A 19264-nucleotide genomic window follows, 5' to 3' on the forward strand; every position below is an offset into this window, starting at 1 on the left:
AAAATCAGATGTCAGAAAGGATAAGAAAATAACAATATTGAATGAAATGAACATAAATTAAGGGGAGAAAGATGGGAACCTGAAATTCAAGAATTCTACTTTTTAAAACTAGATTTACTGCCAACATAATTGAGACAAAGCCCTCTAACTAGAAAAGACACTTGAAACAGCTAGGGATCAAAAGTGAAAATATACAGCTTTACTAATGAAGTTTAAGAGTCAAAAGAGCAACTGGATTTCTGTTCCTCAGAAAAGGGTTGTTGAGAGGATGCTAGAGGAAATGGTTTTATCTTAGACAGGCATACAAGTTGACCCTGGAGAGATTAATGGTTTTACATTTTTAAAACATCTTAAAGAAGGGCTTTCAGTAACAGGTTTTTTTTTTTTTTTTTTTTTTAACAAAGCTTGAGCTGAATCAGGCTTCATATCCACATGTTCTGACATTTTCCTGATGAGAACACTGGGTATTATTTTTCTCTCAAGTGCAACACTTTGGCCATAGTTTACATTAGGTTTCTTTTTTATTTTATTTTTTTCTTTTGGCCACTCTATACAACATGTGGTATCTTAGTTGCCAGACCAGAGACTGAATCCCTGCTAACCATAGTGGAAGCACAGAGTCTTAACCACTGGACCAGACCACCAGGAAAGGGTTTCATTCTTTATGTTGTACAGTTCTGTGGGTTTGGACAGAGGTAAAAAGTCATATATCCACCATTATATTATCATACAGAATAGTTTCAATGACTGAAAATCTGTTCCTTATTTGTCTGTCCCCCTTGTTGATGTTGTTCAGTCGCTAAGTCATGTCCTACTCTTTGCAACCGCATGGACTGCAGCACAGCAGGCTTCCCTGTCCTCTAATATCTCCTGAAGTTTGTTCAAATTCAGTTCATTGAATTGGTGATGCTATCTAACCATCTTATCCTCTGCCACCCTCTTCTCTTTTTGCCTTCAATCTTTCCCGGCATCAGGATCTTTTCCAATGAGTCGGTTCTTTGCATCACGTAGCCAAAGTTTGGAGCTTCACTACTGGAACTTCAGCTTCATTTGAAACACAGTGCTTCCAGTGAATATTCTGGGTTGATTTCCTTTAGATTTGATGGTTTGATCTTGCAGTTCCAGGGACTCTCAAGAGTCTTCTCCAGCTCCACAACTCAAAATCATCAATTCTTAAGCACTCAGTCTTCTTTATGGTCCAACTCTCACATCTGTATATGACTACTGGAAAAATCATAGCTTTGACTATGTGGACCTTTGTCAGAAAAGTGATTTCTTTGTTTTTTAATGCACTGTCTAATTTCCTTCCAAGGAGCAAGTGTCTTTTAATTTCATGGCTGCAGCCACCATTCACAGTGATTTTGGAGCCCAAGAAAATAAAATATGCCACTGTTTCCACTTTTTCCACTTCTACTTGCAGTGAAGTGATGGGACTGGATGACATGATCTTACTATTATTATTTTTTTTAATGTTGAGTTTTAAGCCAGTTTTCTTTTCTTTTTTTCCTTCACTTTCCTCTTTCATCCTCAAAAAGAGGCTCTTTAGTTCCTCTTCAATTTCTGTCATTAGTGTGGCATCATCTGTACATCTGAGGTTCTTGATATTTTTCCCAACAATCTTGATTCCAGCTAGTGATTCATCTAGCCCCACATTTTACATGATGTACTCTGCAAATAAGTTTAAATAAACAGGGTGACAATACACATCCTTGACAGACTCCTTTCCCAATTTTAAACTGGTCTGCTGTTTCATGTCCAGTTCTAACTGTTGCTTTTGGATCCATATACAGATTTCTAAAGAAACAGGTAATGTGATCTGGTATTCTCATCTCTTTAAGAATTTTCCACACTTAGTTTTGATCTACACTGTCTGGGGTTTTAGTGTAGTCAATGAAGCAGAGTAGATGTTTTTTTGGAACTCCCTTGTTTCTTCCAGAATTCAACAAATGTTAGCTGTTTGATCCCTGTTTCCTCTGACTCTTCGAAAACCAGCTTATACATCTGGAAATTCTTGGTTCACAGATTCCTGAAGACTAGCTTGAAAGATTCTGAGCATTACCCTGCTAGCATATGCAATGAGTGCAATTGTATGGTAGTTTAAACAGTCTTTGGCATTGCCCTTCTTTGGGATTAGAATGAAAACTGACCTTTTCCAGTCCTCAGACCAATGCTATGTATTCCAAACTTGCTCATAGGTTGAGTGCAGCACTTTAGCAACATCATCTTTTAAGATTTGAAATAGCTCAGCTGGAATTCCATCACCTCCACTAGCTTTGTTCATAGTAATGCTTCCTAAGCCCCACTAGACTTCACACTCCAGAATGCTTGGCTCTAGATGAGTGACCAAACCAGGTGGGCTATTGTGCATGGGGCCTTAGAGTCAGACACAACTGAGCACAAATGCATCGTTTAAGATAAATGCATCAGAAACTAGCTTAATTTGGAAAATATAGATTATAATAAATCTTTCAATTAAATATATTAAAATATCTGAGTCATCTGAATAACGACAATACTAAAATAACAGAATGTATAGTTTCCAAATGTTAGCTCCAAATTTTACAGTAAAAATATAGATAAAATAATTATTCTACAATTTAAAATTTACTTTTATTGTTAGTTTCACGAAGTGACAATAAAAGTAAATGTTATACGTGTTGCATAAAGCTCCTAATTATTTTAAATGCTGTTCAGTTTAGGATATAAAAGTGTTTGTAAATAGATGTTATAAAATTTCACTGGGATTCAATCTGGTTCTATTGCTTTCTTTCCACTGAGAGACAAATTAATTTATTTTGATATGTTTGAATTCAATATATTTGCAAATCAGTATCAATTAAGGAACTTTTTTTATATCTTCTATAAGGGAACTTAATGAAAATGGGAAGGAAAAAAAATACCCACCAGAACTTCTATTATTTGTAACCTTGGAGAAATTGTATCAGGGTAATCTAATTTTACATATTTAACTGAGAAAAACAGTTTAAAAAAGACATGAATCAAGAGAGAGATGCCAGCTTTCCCAGAGTTCTTAGGATAGACTGTAGATAAGAAAATGGATAAAAGACCAATGGTTAGAAGTTGTTTTTTAAATCTTTTCTGAAGTGTGCTTTCTATTGTTAAGAATTTTGCTTCTATTCAGATCCACAAAGTGTCCCTATTTGGAAGATAAGAAAACTGAGGTCCTGAGTAGTAAACACTTTCATTTATAAAAGGCCCCCAACGGATTCAGATAGGAGTGGCTTGAATATAATGTCTTTGGGGAAGAAGGGACTTTCTCCCTGCCCCCTTCCTCTTTCTTTTTCTTCCTTCACTCTACTCACCAAGCTTTAGTCTTAGTCCTACAGCAATGAATGTCCTTTCATGGACTAGAATTAAGCTGAGAAAACTCTCCTTTGATTCTAACAGCTCTGAGTTTAAATTCTGACTCTCATATTTACTAGTTACTTGACCCTGGAAAAATTCTTAGTTTCTCTTATCTTAGTTTTTAATCTATGAATGGGGGCATTAATTAGATCAGAAGATTATTGATTATTTTACTGAAGGATATATGTACAAAAAGTTTTCCTTACATTTTACATATAATAAGTACTCCACAAATTATAGACGTTGTTAGTACATTATTTGATAAGCTATGCTTCTGAAAGTTTACTTTCAATATTGTAATGATATGTAGCTTTGTCATAGACAGTAGAAACAATAAAAATAAAATTGGAATATGTGTAATTATTAATATCTATCTTGGCTAATATTGTAGATGATGTTTTATGCATTTTGATTTTCCCTTTTAAGTTCTCAATCACACACCAATTTTACATCTAAAATGGGGAAAATAGTTTTCTTTTTACTATTTTTACAGCTTTAAATTCATAGACATTATGGAGTCATTCAAAAACAACTAGTATAGGGTAGGATTGGTATAGGCTGCCTCTGAAACTTAAAAACAATGACAACAAAATCAAGTAATATGTAATGATTGTATGCATAGATGTTTATTCATTTATTCAATAAGTATTTATTGAACATATCCTATGTGCCTGACACTCACTAGCTAATAAAAGCACAAAGGCAGGTTAGAGGAAGTGAATTGTGCAGTCACAGAGCTTATAGCTTCACAAACAAACCAGACATTTGTGTAAACAGTTATAGGTAAATGTAGTAGGCACATTAATATCAGATCCCTAGTTAGAAATTTAGTGGTAAACAAAGCATGCGCCACTTATATTTTATATTCCCCACATTCCTACAAAGTTACTGTAAGTAGAATCAGGGTTCTGTGTGGTTTGATGAAATGACTAGACCAGGAATATTCATTTCTGTCTAATTGATTTACTTACTAAAAATAGGTCATAATGTATTTACATACTTAGTAATGACCTCTGAGAAAATAGTTTTGTATTTTGGCTTATTTACCTACATAAGAATGTTTCCTTTCTCCTTTACAGAGGAAATTGTACATTTGGACTTTCATAAGGGTGTGACAGTATATTTTTGAAACTTTTAGAAAGGCATGACAGTAAACTTTTGAAGCTTTCTCTAATGCTTTTATTTTCTGTTGATTCCACTAGACTCTACTCCATTAGGTATATATGAAATTGTCATATAAAGATGAGAAATCACCATAGGATCTTGAAATATATTAGTGTAGTCATACCCATAACATCAAAAAAGAGGAAAAGATACTTTGTAGAATATTTAACATTTCAATTCAAATTCTACATTTAACTGCCTGCAATGCAGAAGACCCCAACTTGATTCCTGGGTCAGGAAGATCCTCTGGCGAAGGGATAGGCTACCCACTCCAGTACTCTTGGGCTTCCCTGGTGGCTCAACAAGTAAAGAATCCACCTGCAATGTGGGAGACCTGGGTTCGATCCCTGGATTGAAAAGATCCCCTGGAGAAGGGAAAGGCTACATGCTCCAGTACTCTGGCCTGGAGAATTCCATGGGCTGTATAACCCATGGAGTCACAAATAGACGTGACTGAGTGACTCACTTTTACTTCATTTTCTACGTTTAACAGTTGAATGAATGTACTACCTCAAAAGTAACAATAAAAGTAGACATTCAAATTCTGCTAGAATTTCTAAGAAAGAAAGAGATAATAGTCATTTTTCATTCTATCAATCATACCCTAGAAAGATGGCAAACATTTACAATCATGCCATCATAGTAGGAGGATATATAGTCAGTATTCAGTACCATAAAATACATAAATTTATCGTTATTTTAGGAAGTCGGGATATTTCATTTTCATTTAAAATTTTTGCCAAAGAAATCGCAATTAATACATTAATTCTACATTTAGTTTTTATCATGATGCATATGTATATATGTAAATATGTATAATATTATTCAGTCATAAAAAAAGAAGAAAATCCTGCCACTGTGACAACATGGACAGACCATGAGGGCCTATGCTAAGTGAAATAGGTCAGTGAAGGCAAATACTGTATGATCTCACTAATATGTGAAATCTAAATTAAAAAAGGAAACTCACAGAAACAGAGAACAAATTGATGGCTGCCAGAAATAGGAGGAGGGAGGTAGTGGGTGAGGAAACCAGGTAAAGGCAGTCAAAAGGTACAAGCTTCTAGTTATAAGACAAGCAAGTTCTGGGAATGAATGTACAGCATGCCAACTATAGTTAAAAATACTATATTGTATGCTTGATTGCTAAAAGAGTAGATATTAAAAGTCCTCATCATGAGAACAAAATTAACTATATGAGGTGATGAATGTTAACTAAATTTATCGCAGTGCTTATTTTGTAATACATACATTTTCAAATTATTGTCTTGTAGAGTTTTAAATGAATACAATGTTGCCTATCAATTATATCGCGATAAAGCTGGAAAAGAAGTTATAGTTAGATATCTCCTACCCATTTTTTTTAATCTATATGGCATCCCTAGTTATTAAATTTTGAAAAAAGTTTAAAAAGCCTGAGAGGTTATTCTGACAAACAAGACTAAGCATCAACATTTCCCCTTAAACAGGGTAATTTATTATTTAGAATCCATTAGATAAAGATTTAGATGTCCCTTTTCTAGAAACTGATTCACCAGGCTTACTATGTCTGATTGGCAATTTTATTTTCCTCTCTTTTTTGTATAATACCATACACTGAGAAATGAAAATATAGAAATAAAATAATCATGTAAACACCTCTTACTCTTGGAATAATTTTTTTAGCTTGAGATGTAAATGTTATAAAATTAGAAATAATGCACAATAACATTTTTGAAGACATTTTTTAAATGTTAATTTGTTTAACTTTATTTTGATGTGGACAATTTTTAAAGTCTTTACTGACTTTAATATTATAATATTGCTTCCATTTTCTATGTTTTGTTTACTTTGGGATTCAAAGTCCAGCATACACCATAGAAATTACATGTTTACCAGGTTTTCAATGTCTTCCCAATACTCATACGACATCTTTAATATGCCCCAAATTTCTGCCTCATCTTACAGCAGCTTATTTTCATTCTTTCTTCCTCAGCCATACAGATCTTCTTTAAATCTTGGAATGTGTTTTCTACATTTTCAATTTAGAAGTTTTATAGAATCAATTTCTTTTTAACTCCTGAGCCCACTATATTCCTTCACCTACAAGTCTAATTATTACTTATTTATATCTCAACTCCTTTTTTTTCCAAAAAATTTGCTCTGATATCCCCCATTGCTGTGTTGTATAATTTAAGTGCTCATAAAACTATGTTCCTTTCTTCAATGTTACTTATAAATTTGTATTTATAATCTGTTTCTTATGATAATTTCATTAATTTCTGTCTATTACTCATAAGATGTCTGAAGGTATGAATCATGTATACTTTGTTCAGTGTTACTATTTCTACTGCAGTTATGCATTCAATCAATATCCATTGATAGGATGAAAAAAGGAAGTAATGCAACTTTAATATGGCAGTCATTTTACATCATTTTAAACATTTTCATTGTTTGTGTTTTCCTATGAATTATACACTTTAGAGAGAGCAAGAGTTCCCTATTAACTGCTCTGTTTTATACTCTGTGCATAGCATTGTGCTGACATTTTTAAAAATCATTAAATTAGTGGACAACTACACTGGGTGAATTAACAAAATTTAAAGTAAAATAGCTTTGATTTTCCTGCTTAATATTTTTCATCCTACTCTGAACTGAAATTCACAGCTCAAAAAACATTCTGAGAACTTCTGTAAAAAGACAAGTAAAAAATACCATCAGTGAAATAGAAATAGGCTTCACAAACAATTCTGTAAGGGACCTGGACATCTTAAACTTGACTCTAAACTGTAAGAATATATTTCTATATGACAATTATTGAAGGAGTTATTTCATTTATAAAGATGATTAGAAGATGATAAGAATAACAAACCATATTTGGCAACAAGAACCATATATCTTTAACTATCACATATATATTGAAGGCATTATTATTTAAACTAACATTCAAATTGAGTAGAAACCCACTCCCCATATTGCATCTGCAGTTATAATTCCCTAGAATTCTTTTTTATCAAAAACTGCTAATGATCTATTAACAAATGAGAGTAAAGAAATTTAATTGTGACATTTTAGTTTACTTAGCATCCACTTTTTTTCCTCATATCTTTATTTACTTTCAGGCAATTATTTATTCCCACTTCCCTTGCTTTGAATATATGGTAAATGTATTCTATTCCAGACACACAAGGCTTTTAGTCCCATCATCTGAGAGTAGCCAGAAGTCAGGCAATTAGGATTGCTTCTTTCCTTCCTATGCATAAACTCTTCAAAACAAAGCTATTAAAAAAACAAAACAAAACAAAACAAAACCCCACTTTGGATGGCCAACACCTGGTATAAGCCTATTAAATAATAATATCACAACTACTTTCTTAAGCATGTTTTCTGAACCCAGTACTTTATGAAGTTCTTTATCTCATATATAAAGTAATTATTGGATCCTCAGGGAGCTTAGGTAACTTGCCCAAATTCAATGAACAGATGATAAGTGTTGCAGCTAGGATTTAAACTTTAGGACCCTATTAATTATGCTTTTTGTTTCTAAAAAAGTTTACATTTACTATCAACAAAATAAAAGTAAGGTACCACATTATATGTTGTACTTGAACCAAAATGTCTCATAGACAGAAATGTAACAAAAGAAGAGAATATTTAATAACTCTTTTTATAGAAGAACTTGCTTTAAATTCTAAACAGTGTATTTAAAATGAACTGTTAGAACTTGAGTCCTTTGTTGTTGGAAGACTTGCTTCACTCTGCTCTATGAGCAAATGTCAAGCTATACATAACCTTGAAAATGTGAAGGAGAAATTGAATTCCCTGTGGATACAGAGAATGCCTGTGAAACTTGAAATGAATGATTGTCAGAGTCACTCTTTCTATAGTTAAAGAGGCAAAATCTATTATCTTTGAGGCAAGATATTAGTAGTGCCATAAAAAGACAGGAAAGGTTATCTTCAAGTAAAGTCAGCTCTTATATTGAATGATAAATCTAAATTAAAGTAGAAAACAACGTTAGTAATCAAATGATGCTCTCTGAATGTCAGTTCATTTTATATTTATAGTTTTCATGTAGCTTTCTTTTTCATTCTTTGAAGTCAAGACCAATAGTTTTCCCTAAACTACTGTATTTATTGATTAAAAATCTTTTTTCAAAATTCCTAAGTCCAAATTTGTATAGTTTATATAAGAATAATGGCAATGTTTCTCAATATATGGTAATTTTAATTCTCTTGAATAATAAAATAACTAGAACTGCTCACTCACCAGTTCCTTGACCATTATAATAGCACTGTTTTCCTTTTTCATAGTATATAAATATGAATTTCTGGATTTTAAATTATACTTTTTCTCTATTTTTGTATATCAGGAAATAGACTTTATTTTTTAGAGTTCTTTATAAAATCTACTCTGTCTTTATTCAGTATAAAACCATTTGAGAAACTTATTTTGGATAAAAATAGTACAAAATGTTTTGTATTTTATTTGTTATAAGATTAATTCACATTAATCTGCAAAGTATCAATTTTTACTTTAATAGGAAAACTGATAAGATTATTTTCTTCCTTCAAGGATATTTTATTTTTTTTAAAAAAAGATAAGATATTTATGCGTATGTCATTCTTATTTTGGATTTGATATATTACATTTGAATAATACTAAAAATTGAAAATGACATGATTTTTTTTTTAAGAGTTAGCAAAATAACAGCTTGTTCAAGAGGTTAATAAAAAGACCTTAGATATATTTGCCCCTTCTGTTTTCTATATATACAAATATAAATTTTGAGTTTCTATTTTGTGGGAATTATATTTTAATATACATAAATCCCTAAAAATTAGTATAAATATGACATTAAATCATGCAAAGTTTAATAGTCAATGTTGATACACTTCTATTTTAAATAAATATCAAAATATGTCTATATGGGTAACATTTTTTCAGGAAACTTGTAAACAATTGTCTTTGGTAAAATCTTTGATAAGTTGTGTAGGATACTGCATTTCCCACTCAAAATCAATATTCACATTTAGACTCTATGATCTATTCCAGACATGTTGACCTTTCCATGATATTTACCTCTAAAACTCATGACAAGTGAATCCCAGTGTACTTAAGTCTTAGTTCATCATCGTGAGAAGGCCAAATGTCATTCTGTTAAATGCTAACTCACTTGACCTACAGGAGTCAATCTATTCTCAAGTAATGCTCTGTGTCTGAACTACTATTGGGATTTTGATATTTCTGTTTGGATTAAATAAAAGATGTATAAAATGTGTTTTCTGACTATGACAGTGAAAGTATTTTCCAAAGATCCAAGTAATAATTGGCTGATAACCTCTTATCAATTATGGAGACGTGTGGTTAGCAACGAGAATGTGCCTCATAGATCTCCGACTGTAGGAAGCACCCTTAACCGAGGTTCTAGTTCTGTGCTCTGCTGTGTTTGTTGCTGTTCAGTCGCTAAGTCAGGCCTGACTCTTTGTGACCCCATGGACTGCAGCACATCAGGCTGCCCTGTCCTTCACTGTCACTGGAGTAGCTCAAATTTATGACCACTGAGTCAAAGATGCCATCCAACCATCTCATCCTCTGTTCTCCCCTTCTCCTCCTGTCCTCAATCTTTCCCAGCATCAGGGTCTTGTCTAATGAGTCAGCTCTTTGCATCAGATGGCCAAAGTATTGGAGCTTTAGCAATACTCCTTCCAATTAATATTCAGGGTTGATTTCCTTTAGGATTGACTGGTTTGATCTTCTTCCTGCCCAAGGGACTCTCAACAGTCTTCTCCAGCACCACAATTGAAAGCATCAATTCTTCAGTGCTCAGACTTTATTGGCCAACTTTCACATCTGTTAATGTCGATGGGAAAAACCACAGCTTTGACTATGTGGACCTTTGTCGACAAAGGGATATCTTTGCTTTTTAAATATGCGGGGTATGTTTGTCATATTTTTTCTGTTTATAAAAAGATCATTTTCCTAAGATCTGCTTACAGATAATGATAAAGAAAAGCAGAGATGTTAAGGCAATTCCTTTCCTGGGAAACACAGGATATCTCTACTATGGTTTGACTCCCTAGACATCATGCAGAAACTTACTAAAATGATACATTAGTCACTCAAATGACACAGTAGGCTAGATGTCTATTTACGAGCTTTTCTCCCTGTTCTTCACTTGAGGTCAGAATGCATGTACTTTATATGTTCTTCTAGCCTTACTCTGCTTCCTTCTCCTTTCTCTCCCACAGATTTTTCCTCTAATAAAATACTTGCTTGCTAAATCTCATCTTGATGTCTAATTGTTAGAAGACAAATCTGAACTAACACAGGAGCTTAAGGGGGTCAAAATTCAAAGGGAGTATTAGTATTTTGAAATATATAAATTAAATTCAAAATATTCATGAACATTTACAGAAAAAGTTCTAGAAACAAAGAAGAAAAATTTTAAAGAATATTAATATAGAATTTAATATACATATTAAATTATTCATATATTGACATACTAAAATGAAGATGATTAAATTGAGTGCTTAATATATATTAATTTATGTGGGGACAAAAAAGAAAAAAGAAAGCCTTGACTGTGCTAGTTAACCATTATTAAAAATAACAATGTAGAAGAGTTTGCCATATGAATTTATTTAACTAATATGAGAAACTGGAATTTATATTTCTTTCAGTTCAGCAACTACATGGTTACTAGTTGCTCCATATTAATGGTAGGCATTTTTTTTGTTTGTTCCATATTAATGGCAGGCATTACCATGTACGCAGAGTTCTCTTTCCCAATAAGTACAACCCTAATCAAGATACCTGCTCATAATTAAGAGGAGAGTATTATTTGTCACACCTCTCCTTAAGGAAGAAGTTTAGCTCAGTTTTATTTGAACTGTAGCAAAACATGCCACCCCAAAATAGACTGCTTTGGTATATTGATTATTTTGAGCAGTAGGTACTTAGAAATGGCAAATGCAGTGAGAAGCTTTTTCTGAGTTTCCTTATCTATCTAAAGACAGATCTTCCAAACGGAATTCAATCATCATGAATTCTTTTCAAGGAGTTTCACTGATCAGGAAAGATTGAATCTTTTCACAGGAGAGGAGACTACAGTTGGATAGCACATCCAGGCAAACTCTGCCTGAACTATCATACATTCCATCTGTTCTAAGGGTTCCATTCATATTTCCTAAAATTATTTACTATCTCCCAAGAGGCCTGCACCTCCCTCCCCATTTCCTATTAATTTTCCTTCCCTATATAGTTACACTACTTGAAATGACTAAATTATAAAATTGATGAAAGTTCAGAAAAAAACACATAAAAATAATTTAAAGGAGTAAATATACTGATAATAACCTCAGCATGAAGAATAACACCCCAATATTCATAGCGATACAATGATTGAAGAGGCAAATTTCTCACAACTGTAAGTTTCTTAGAGGAACCCAGTCAACTTTGTGGCAAGGATATTGGAGGAATCAAAAATTAAATTATTAGCATGAATAAATGGTCTTTATGGTCTATTTCATTCATTTCATGGTATGACTTTGAGAATAGAATTTTTATTAGTAGGATTAACCTATTTTTCTGTCTTCCAATGAAAATCAAATGGTGAAAAATGGTGCAAATTATATAAGACTGAATATGTTTTAGAGAAACTTAATTGTCTGAATGGTAATAACTCAAAATCTATGATTATTTGTGTAAAGTAGGGGCTAATACTCAGACTTATTCATTGGGAAAAAAATAAAATAAAATGAAGCCAGCTGCATGATTTTGAGAAGGGAAGTTTGCTTTGACAACCAAAGATAAAGAAATGCCATTAACTATAAGAAATTTATTTCAAGGGAAGGAAGGAGAGGGAGAATAAAGAAGGATGATTTGTAAATCAAATATAATCCAATAAAAATTAAAAAAATAAAAACGTATACAGGAAAAATATAGTATGAACAAAGATAGGCAACTGTGGAAAAGTAATTAAACAATGTGATGAGGCTAAAAATAAGATACACACTATTTTATCAGAGTCTGTTTTTATACAATTATATAAGGTTTCACTTCCCATTAATTTTTTTTTTCCCCTAATACAGGGAAGGCATCTTTCACACTAGGAGTTTTTAATTGCCTGTTTTCAGGGGGAAAAGGTGAGATTAGAACGCCCTTCTTGCATCTACTGTTTTTTTAGTGCTTTCACCTCCAAACAAACCTATGTCAAGTAGCATATTCCTCCATTCTTTAACTCTAGCAAAAAGGATAATTAAGGATTAATCACATTTCTTAACATCTCTGGAAATTTTGTGCATTCAGCTGAGGCAGTAATTGAACCTGAAGAAAAAAATAAAATAAAATAACAGAGGGAAGGAGACATATGAGGTTTACACATTTCGGCCTTTATTTCTTCCTCCTTCCTTTTCTTTCTCTCTTCTTTCTCCTTTTCTTTCTTTGTTTTTTTCTTTCTCTTTCTCTCTTCCTCTCTCCCTCCCTCTCTTCCTCTTTTTCTTTCATGAAGGGAAACTGTGTCGGTCTTCACAGCAATTTGAAATACTGTAGGCATTTTGACAAAGATGCTGGTTGACCATATAAAAAGAATATACCATAAAAGAATAAAACATTCTCTCACAAACAGTATTTTTAAGATGACAAACTGGAAAATATTGTAATGTATAATTTTTAAAAAGCTTCTAAAATGATTAATATATTATGGGTTTAGTCATAACTAGCTAATATGATAACAAATCTAAATTTCTTGCTCACATAACAGTTCATTGAGGGCTTCCTAAGAAGGCAGCTCTTCTCTAAGCTGAGATTCAGAGACCTAGGTCCCTTTTATCTTGTATTTCTACAACTGTCAACATATGGATCCCAAAGTTCCCTGGATATTGTTTCCATTTCACTCACCCAAGGGAAAAAGGTTAAATCAGGCCAAGAAATAGTGCAGACGAAATTGTTCCAAATTTTATTGGCCAGAACTCAGTCACAGGGATCCACTAGCAAGTGAGGCTAGGAAAAGTGCTCTAGCTGTATACCCAAGAGCGAGAGGAAAGGATTTAGGAAGCATCCAGGCACTTCTGCTATGCACTATTCAAAAAATCTTTAAAAGGATGGAGAGATAATTGATGAAGAAAATAATTATCACCCTTAGGTTTCTTTTTAAAAATAGTTCATTCCACATTTTACATCAAATTTAAGCCTATGTAAATATTTAAGTTCAAAGGAGAAGGGGACCACAGAAGATAAGATGTTTGGATGACATCATCGACTCAATGGACAAGAGTTTGAGCAAACTCCAGGATATAGTGAAGGACAGGAAAGCCTGGCGTGCTGCAGTCCATGGGTTCACAGAGGGTCAGACATGACTGAGCGACTAAACAACAACAACAAAATTTACATTTATTCATAATGCAGCCTTTTCTAACAGTATTTGACATGACTTTTGTATTATCCAAGTTTTCTGGCTTTCTGACAGAAAACAAAACAATCCTGTTTAGTATCTAAGCACTATTAAGTCCATTATGGCAATTACACTGATTCTTATATAGAATTTTCTTTGTAAACTGTAGGATGCAACAAAATTACCCAAATGCCTTTATGTGCCAGAATAACAAATGAACTTGATAGTCAAGGGCACTATTTGCAATTGTTAGAAATGTTCTTCTGGAAGGTCAAAGAATTCTTCCATGTATACTAATGTGACTGCTTTTAATTTTAGTACCAAATAATTGGCTAGCTTTTCTTCTCAGTTAACAGCTTTATTAATGAAATCTATTTGCAGTTAGTAGTTCTATGCAGAGAAGATAAGAAATGGTAAATTATTCATTGAACAAAACATCCTTATTTTTAAAAGAGACATTAAACAAAGACACTTAAAAAAAAAAGAAATTGTTGGAGCAATGCCCTGATGCAATCCATGATCTTGGCCTTAATGCACAATATTTTAGCTAAAAGAGTTAATGAGCACTATAATGGAGAGGTCTGGAGGGAAATATCTATTACTAAGAAAGTGGTTTCAAGTGAAAGCACAGGGAAAAAAAGGACATCAATTACTGAGTTTATTTAAAGGGAAGGTGTTACACACGACACTTTTTTCTTCTTTGGGGATTTTCAAAGAAAGGCTAGACTTGAGGTGAGAAGCTTTAAGTTGGTGAGAGACACAAGTGAGTTTGCATCCACCTTGGTTCTTAAAAAGACCAAAATATACACATTCAGGGATGTTATAAAAAAGCAGAAAACATAGCAAAGAATTAGAGTCTGTAGATTACCATGTCAACACAAAAGGAAAGAAAATAGGTAATAAACATAAGGAAGAAAATGATCTTTAACACAGGATGGACAATACTTCTTATTGTTTTAAATACACTTACATCTCAATGGTTTACATATGTGTCATAAAACATTTTCTCATAATTATATTGCATAATTTAATTTAGTGCTTGAAAATCATCAAGATAGTTTTTATCGAAGGTAAAAACTACTTGGTTTAACGTGGTAAATGTTCCCAGATGCATCACCTAGTTCTTCCCTCAGTAACTTAGTGCCTGTTTCAGCTTAAAATTTTTAGATAGTTCTTAAAAGCATCATGAAAACAGTAAAACCCAAATTCTATAATATGATAAAATGTTTTATTATATGAATCTTCATTTTTCTTGAGCCTCAATTAATATAACTGTTTAACTTTTAATTTTCTCTAGATGGAACTGTTAGGTAGTTAGAATAGGAATCAGGAGTCCAGAATGGCGGTGGCTAAAAGACAAGGAAGGGAAAAGTCCACGAAAATAGAACAAAGGAAGGTCCAAGGACCAGAGTGAAGACCTCAGGTAGAACAAACAGCACTCCTGGCTAGCCCAATTTACATAGGCCAGGCCCAGGAGGAGAAAAAAAAAAAAAAACATATAAAAATAGGAGCCAAAAGGCCAGGGGCCTCTCCCTCTTTCCCGTGTGCATGCACTTGTTCTCTCTCTCCCTCTCTCTCTCTCTTCTCTTTGCTTATTTTGGGTCAGCATGCCCTCATGCCTCAAGGATGTATTTTCCTTTATTTTCTAAATAAAACTGATCTGTCCGAGAACTATAACATGGACTGTCCGAGAGCTATGACGCTCCGAAGGCTTTAACATCCTTGCTTCATATCTTTGTTGTGACGAGACAGAACCGAGGAGATTACACTCCCCTAACAAAACTAAAATATTCTATTAAATACCTTCCCCTATATCCCTTATTTATACTTCTGTATATTCTGATTCTTTGTCATAGAACATTCTTCCACATTCTGGGGGATGGCTAAACTCTACTCCTCTGATGGACAAGGATAAGAGGCTTATGGAAGCTTCCTGATGGGAGAGACTGATAGAGGAGAAAACTGGGTCTTGTTCTGTTGGTGGGGCCATGAAAGTGATAAATAGATTCAAGGGATTAGATCTGATAGGCAGAGAGCCTGAAGAACTATGTACAGAGGTTCATGACATTATACAGGAGACAGGGATCAAGACCATCCCCAAGAAAAAGACATGCAAAAAGGCAAAATGGTTGTCTGAGGAGGTCTTACAAATAGCTATGAAAAGAAGAGAAGCCAAAGGCAAAGGAGAAAAGGAAAGATAAACCCATTTGAATGCAGAGCTCCAAAGAATAGCAAGGAGAGATAAGAAAGACTTTCTCAGTGATCAGTGCAAAGAAATAGAAGAAAACAATACAATAGGAAAGACTAGAGAGCCCTTTAAGAAAATTAGAGATACCAAAGGACTTTTTCATGCAAAGATGGGCACAATAAAGGGCAGAAATGTTATGGACCTAACAGAAGCAGAAGATATTAAGAAGAGGTGGCAAGAATACACAGAAGTACTATACAAAAAAGATCTTCATGACCCAGATAATCACAATGGTATGATCACTCAGCTAGAGCCAGACACCCTGGAATGCGAAGTCAACTGGGCCTTAGGAAGCATCACTACGAACAAAGCTAGTGGGAGTGACGGAATTCAGGCTGAGCTGTTTCAAATCTTAGAAGATGATGCTGTGAAAGTGCTGCACTTAATATGTTAGCAAATCTGGAAAACTCAGCAATGGCCACAGGACTGAAAAAGGTCAGTTTTTACTCCAATCCCAAAGAAAGGCAATGCCAAAGAATGCTCAAACTACCACACAATTTCACTCATCTCTCACGCTAGTAAAGTAATGCTTAAAATTCTCCAAGCCAGGCTTCAACAGTACATAAACTGTGAAATTGCAGATGTTCAAGTGGGATTTAGAAAAGGCAGAGGAACCAGGGATCAAATTGCCAACATCTGTTGGATAATCAAAAAAGGGAGACAGTTCCAGAAAAACATCTACTTCTTCTTTATTGACTATGACAAAGCCTTTGACTGTGTGGATCACAATAAACGGTGGGAAATTCTTCAAGAGATGGGCATACCAGACCACCTGACCTGCCTCCTGAGAAATCTGTATGCAGGTCAGGAAGCAACAGTTAGAACTGAACATGGAACAACAGACTGCTTCCAAATTGGGAAAGGAGTACGTCAGATTGTATATTGTCATCCTGCTTATTTAACTTATATGCAGAGTACATCACGTGAAATGTCGGGTTGGATAAAGCACAAGCTGGAATCAATATTGCCAGGAGAAATATCAATAACTTCTGATATGCAGGTGACACCACACTTATGACAGGAAGCAAAGAAGAACTAAAGAGCCTCTTGATGAAAGTGAAAGAGGAGAGTGAAAAAGTTGGCTTAAAACTCAACATTCGGAAAACTAAGATCATGGCATCTTGTCCCTTGGCCAATAAATAGATAGGGAAACAATGGAAACAGTGACAAACTTTACTCTCTTGGGCTCCAAAATCACTTCAGATGGTGACTGCAGTCGTGAAATTAAAAGATTCTTGCTCCTTGGAAGAAAAGTTATGACCAACCTAGATAGCGTATTTAAAAGCAGAGACATTACTGTGCCAACAAAAGTCCGTCTAGCCAAAGCTATGGTTTTTCCAGTAGTCATGTATGGATGTGAGAGTTGGACTATAAGAAGGGAGGAGAGGATAAGATGCATGGAAAGAGTAGCATGGAAACTTACATTACCATATTTAAAATAGATAGCCAAAGGGAATGTGTTGTATGGCTCAGGAAGCTCAAACAGGGGCTCTGTATCAACCTAGAGGGGTGGGATGGGGAAGGACATGGGAGGGAGGTTCAAAAGGAAGGGGATATATGTAAACCTATGCTTGATTTATGTTGAGGTTTGACAGAAAACAGCGAAATTCTGTAAAGCAATTGCTGCTGCTGCTGCTAAGTCACTTCAGTCATGTCCAACTCTGTGCGACCCCATAGACGGCAGCCCACCAGGCTCTGCTGTCTCTGGGATTCTCCAGGCAAGAACACTGGAGTGGGTTGCCATTTCCTTCTCCAATGCATGAAAGTGAAAAGTGATTATCCTTCAATAAAAAATAAATAATTAAAAAAAAATCTAAAAAAAGAGAAAGAAAGCTGAGCACTTAAGAATTGATGCTTTTGAACTGTGGTGTTGGAGAAGACTCTTAAGAGTTACTTGGACAGCAAGGAGATCCAACCAGTCCATCCTAAAGGAGATCAGTCCTGAATATTCATTGGAAGGACTAATGTTGAAGCTGAAACTCCAATACTTTGGCCACCTCATGCGAAGAACTGACTCATCGGAAAAGACCCTGATGCTGGGAAAGATTGAAGGTGGGAGGAGAAGGAGATGACAGAGGATGAGATAGATGGTTGGATGGCATCACCGACTCAATAGACATGAGTTTGATTGAGTAAACTCCGGAAGTTGGTGATGGACAGGGAAGACTGGTGTGCTGCAGTCCATGGGGTCGCAAAGAGTCGGACACAACTGAGAGACTAAACTGAACTGAAACTCTACTCTTTCTTCAAGAAGCAACTCAAAACTATGGTGATCATACTCAGACACCATTAAATGTGTCTCTAACATGCTTCCTTAATATTTTGACCTTTTATTACTGTGTTTTTACAGTGTATTATGCTTTTCATATAGTCCTTTGTTTCCAACCCATAGTTGTGAGCCTCTGGAGTGTAATGACTAGCTATCTTTTAAGTCTATGTCCAGAACGAGTAAATAGAGAAATACAGTATATAGTGAGTCTCCTTCAAACGTTTTTGAGAAAACTATCTCCAATGGGTCCTAACACACTAATAAAAGTACATTAATATTTTGACTTAACTGAATTTTGAAAAAGAAATTATGCTATATTTGCAGGTGAGCATTACAAAATATCCTTTCACTTACATCCAATCATGAAGCAATCATGAACATATAGTGATTTTAGTTTCATTATTTTTTCAATAAATTCTCTAACACACAATGAACTGAACAATGTTCCCCTAAAATTCATATTTGACATCCTAACCTTCAATGGGGTGTTATTTGGAGATGGGGCCTTGGGAGGTATCTAGGTTTAGATGAGATCATGAAGCAGGAGCACTTATCTTGGGGTTAGCGCCTTTGTAAGAAAAGACACCAGAGACCTGCTTTCTTTCACTTTCCTCTATGTCAGGTTATAGCAACAAGTAAACAGTCTGCAAGCCAGGAAGAGACATTTCACCAGAACCCAATCATTCTGAATCCCTGATCTTGAACTTCCAGTCTCCGGAGCTGTGTGAAAATAATGTCTGTTGTTTAAGACATAGAATCCTTGAAATTTGTTATGACAGCCTCACCTGACTAACAATATATATACTGACTCTATAGCTGTAATATATATCATACATATAAATGT

At 34.3% G+C, this 19264-nt stretch overlaps 1 protein-coding gene across 14 annotated transcripts in view; it reads right to left on the reverse strand.

The window, feature by feature from the left end:
- The window catches only part of PCDH15 (protocadherin related 15), a 797082-nt gene that overhangs the window by 144590 nt on the left and 633228 nt on the right, over positions 1 to 19264 (reverse strand). The gene's annotated exons all lie outside the window — the stretch shown is intronic.

Source organism: Giraffa tippelskirchi, chromosome 2 (assembly GCF_054371585.1).
Source record: "Giraffa tippelskirchi isolate mGirTip1 chromosome 2, T2T-mGirTip1v1.2.pri, whole genome shotgun sequence".
NCBI classification, from domain to species: domain Eukaryota; kingdom Metazoa; phylum Chordata; class Mammalia; order Artiodactyla; family Giraffidae; genus Giraffa; species Giraffa tippelskirchi.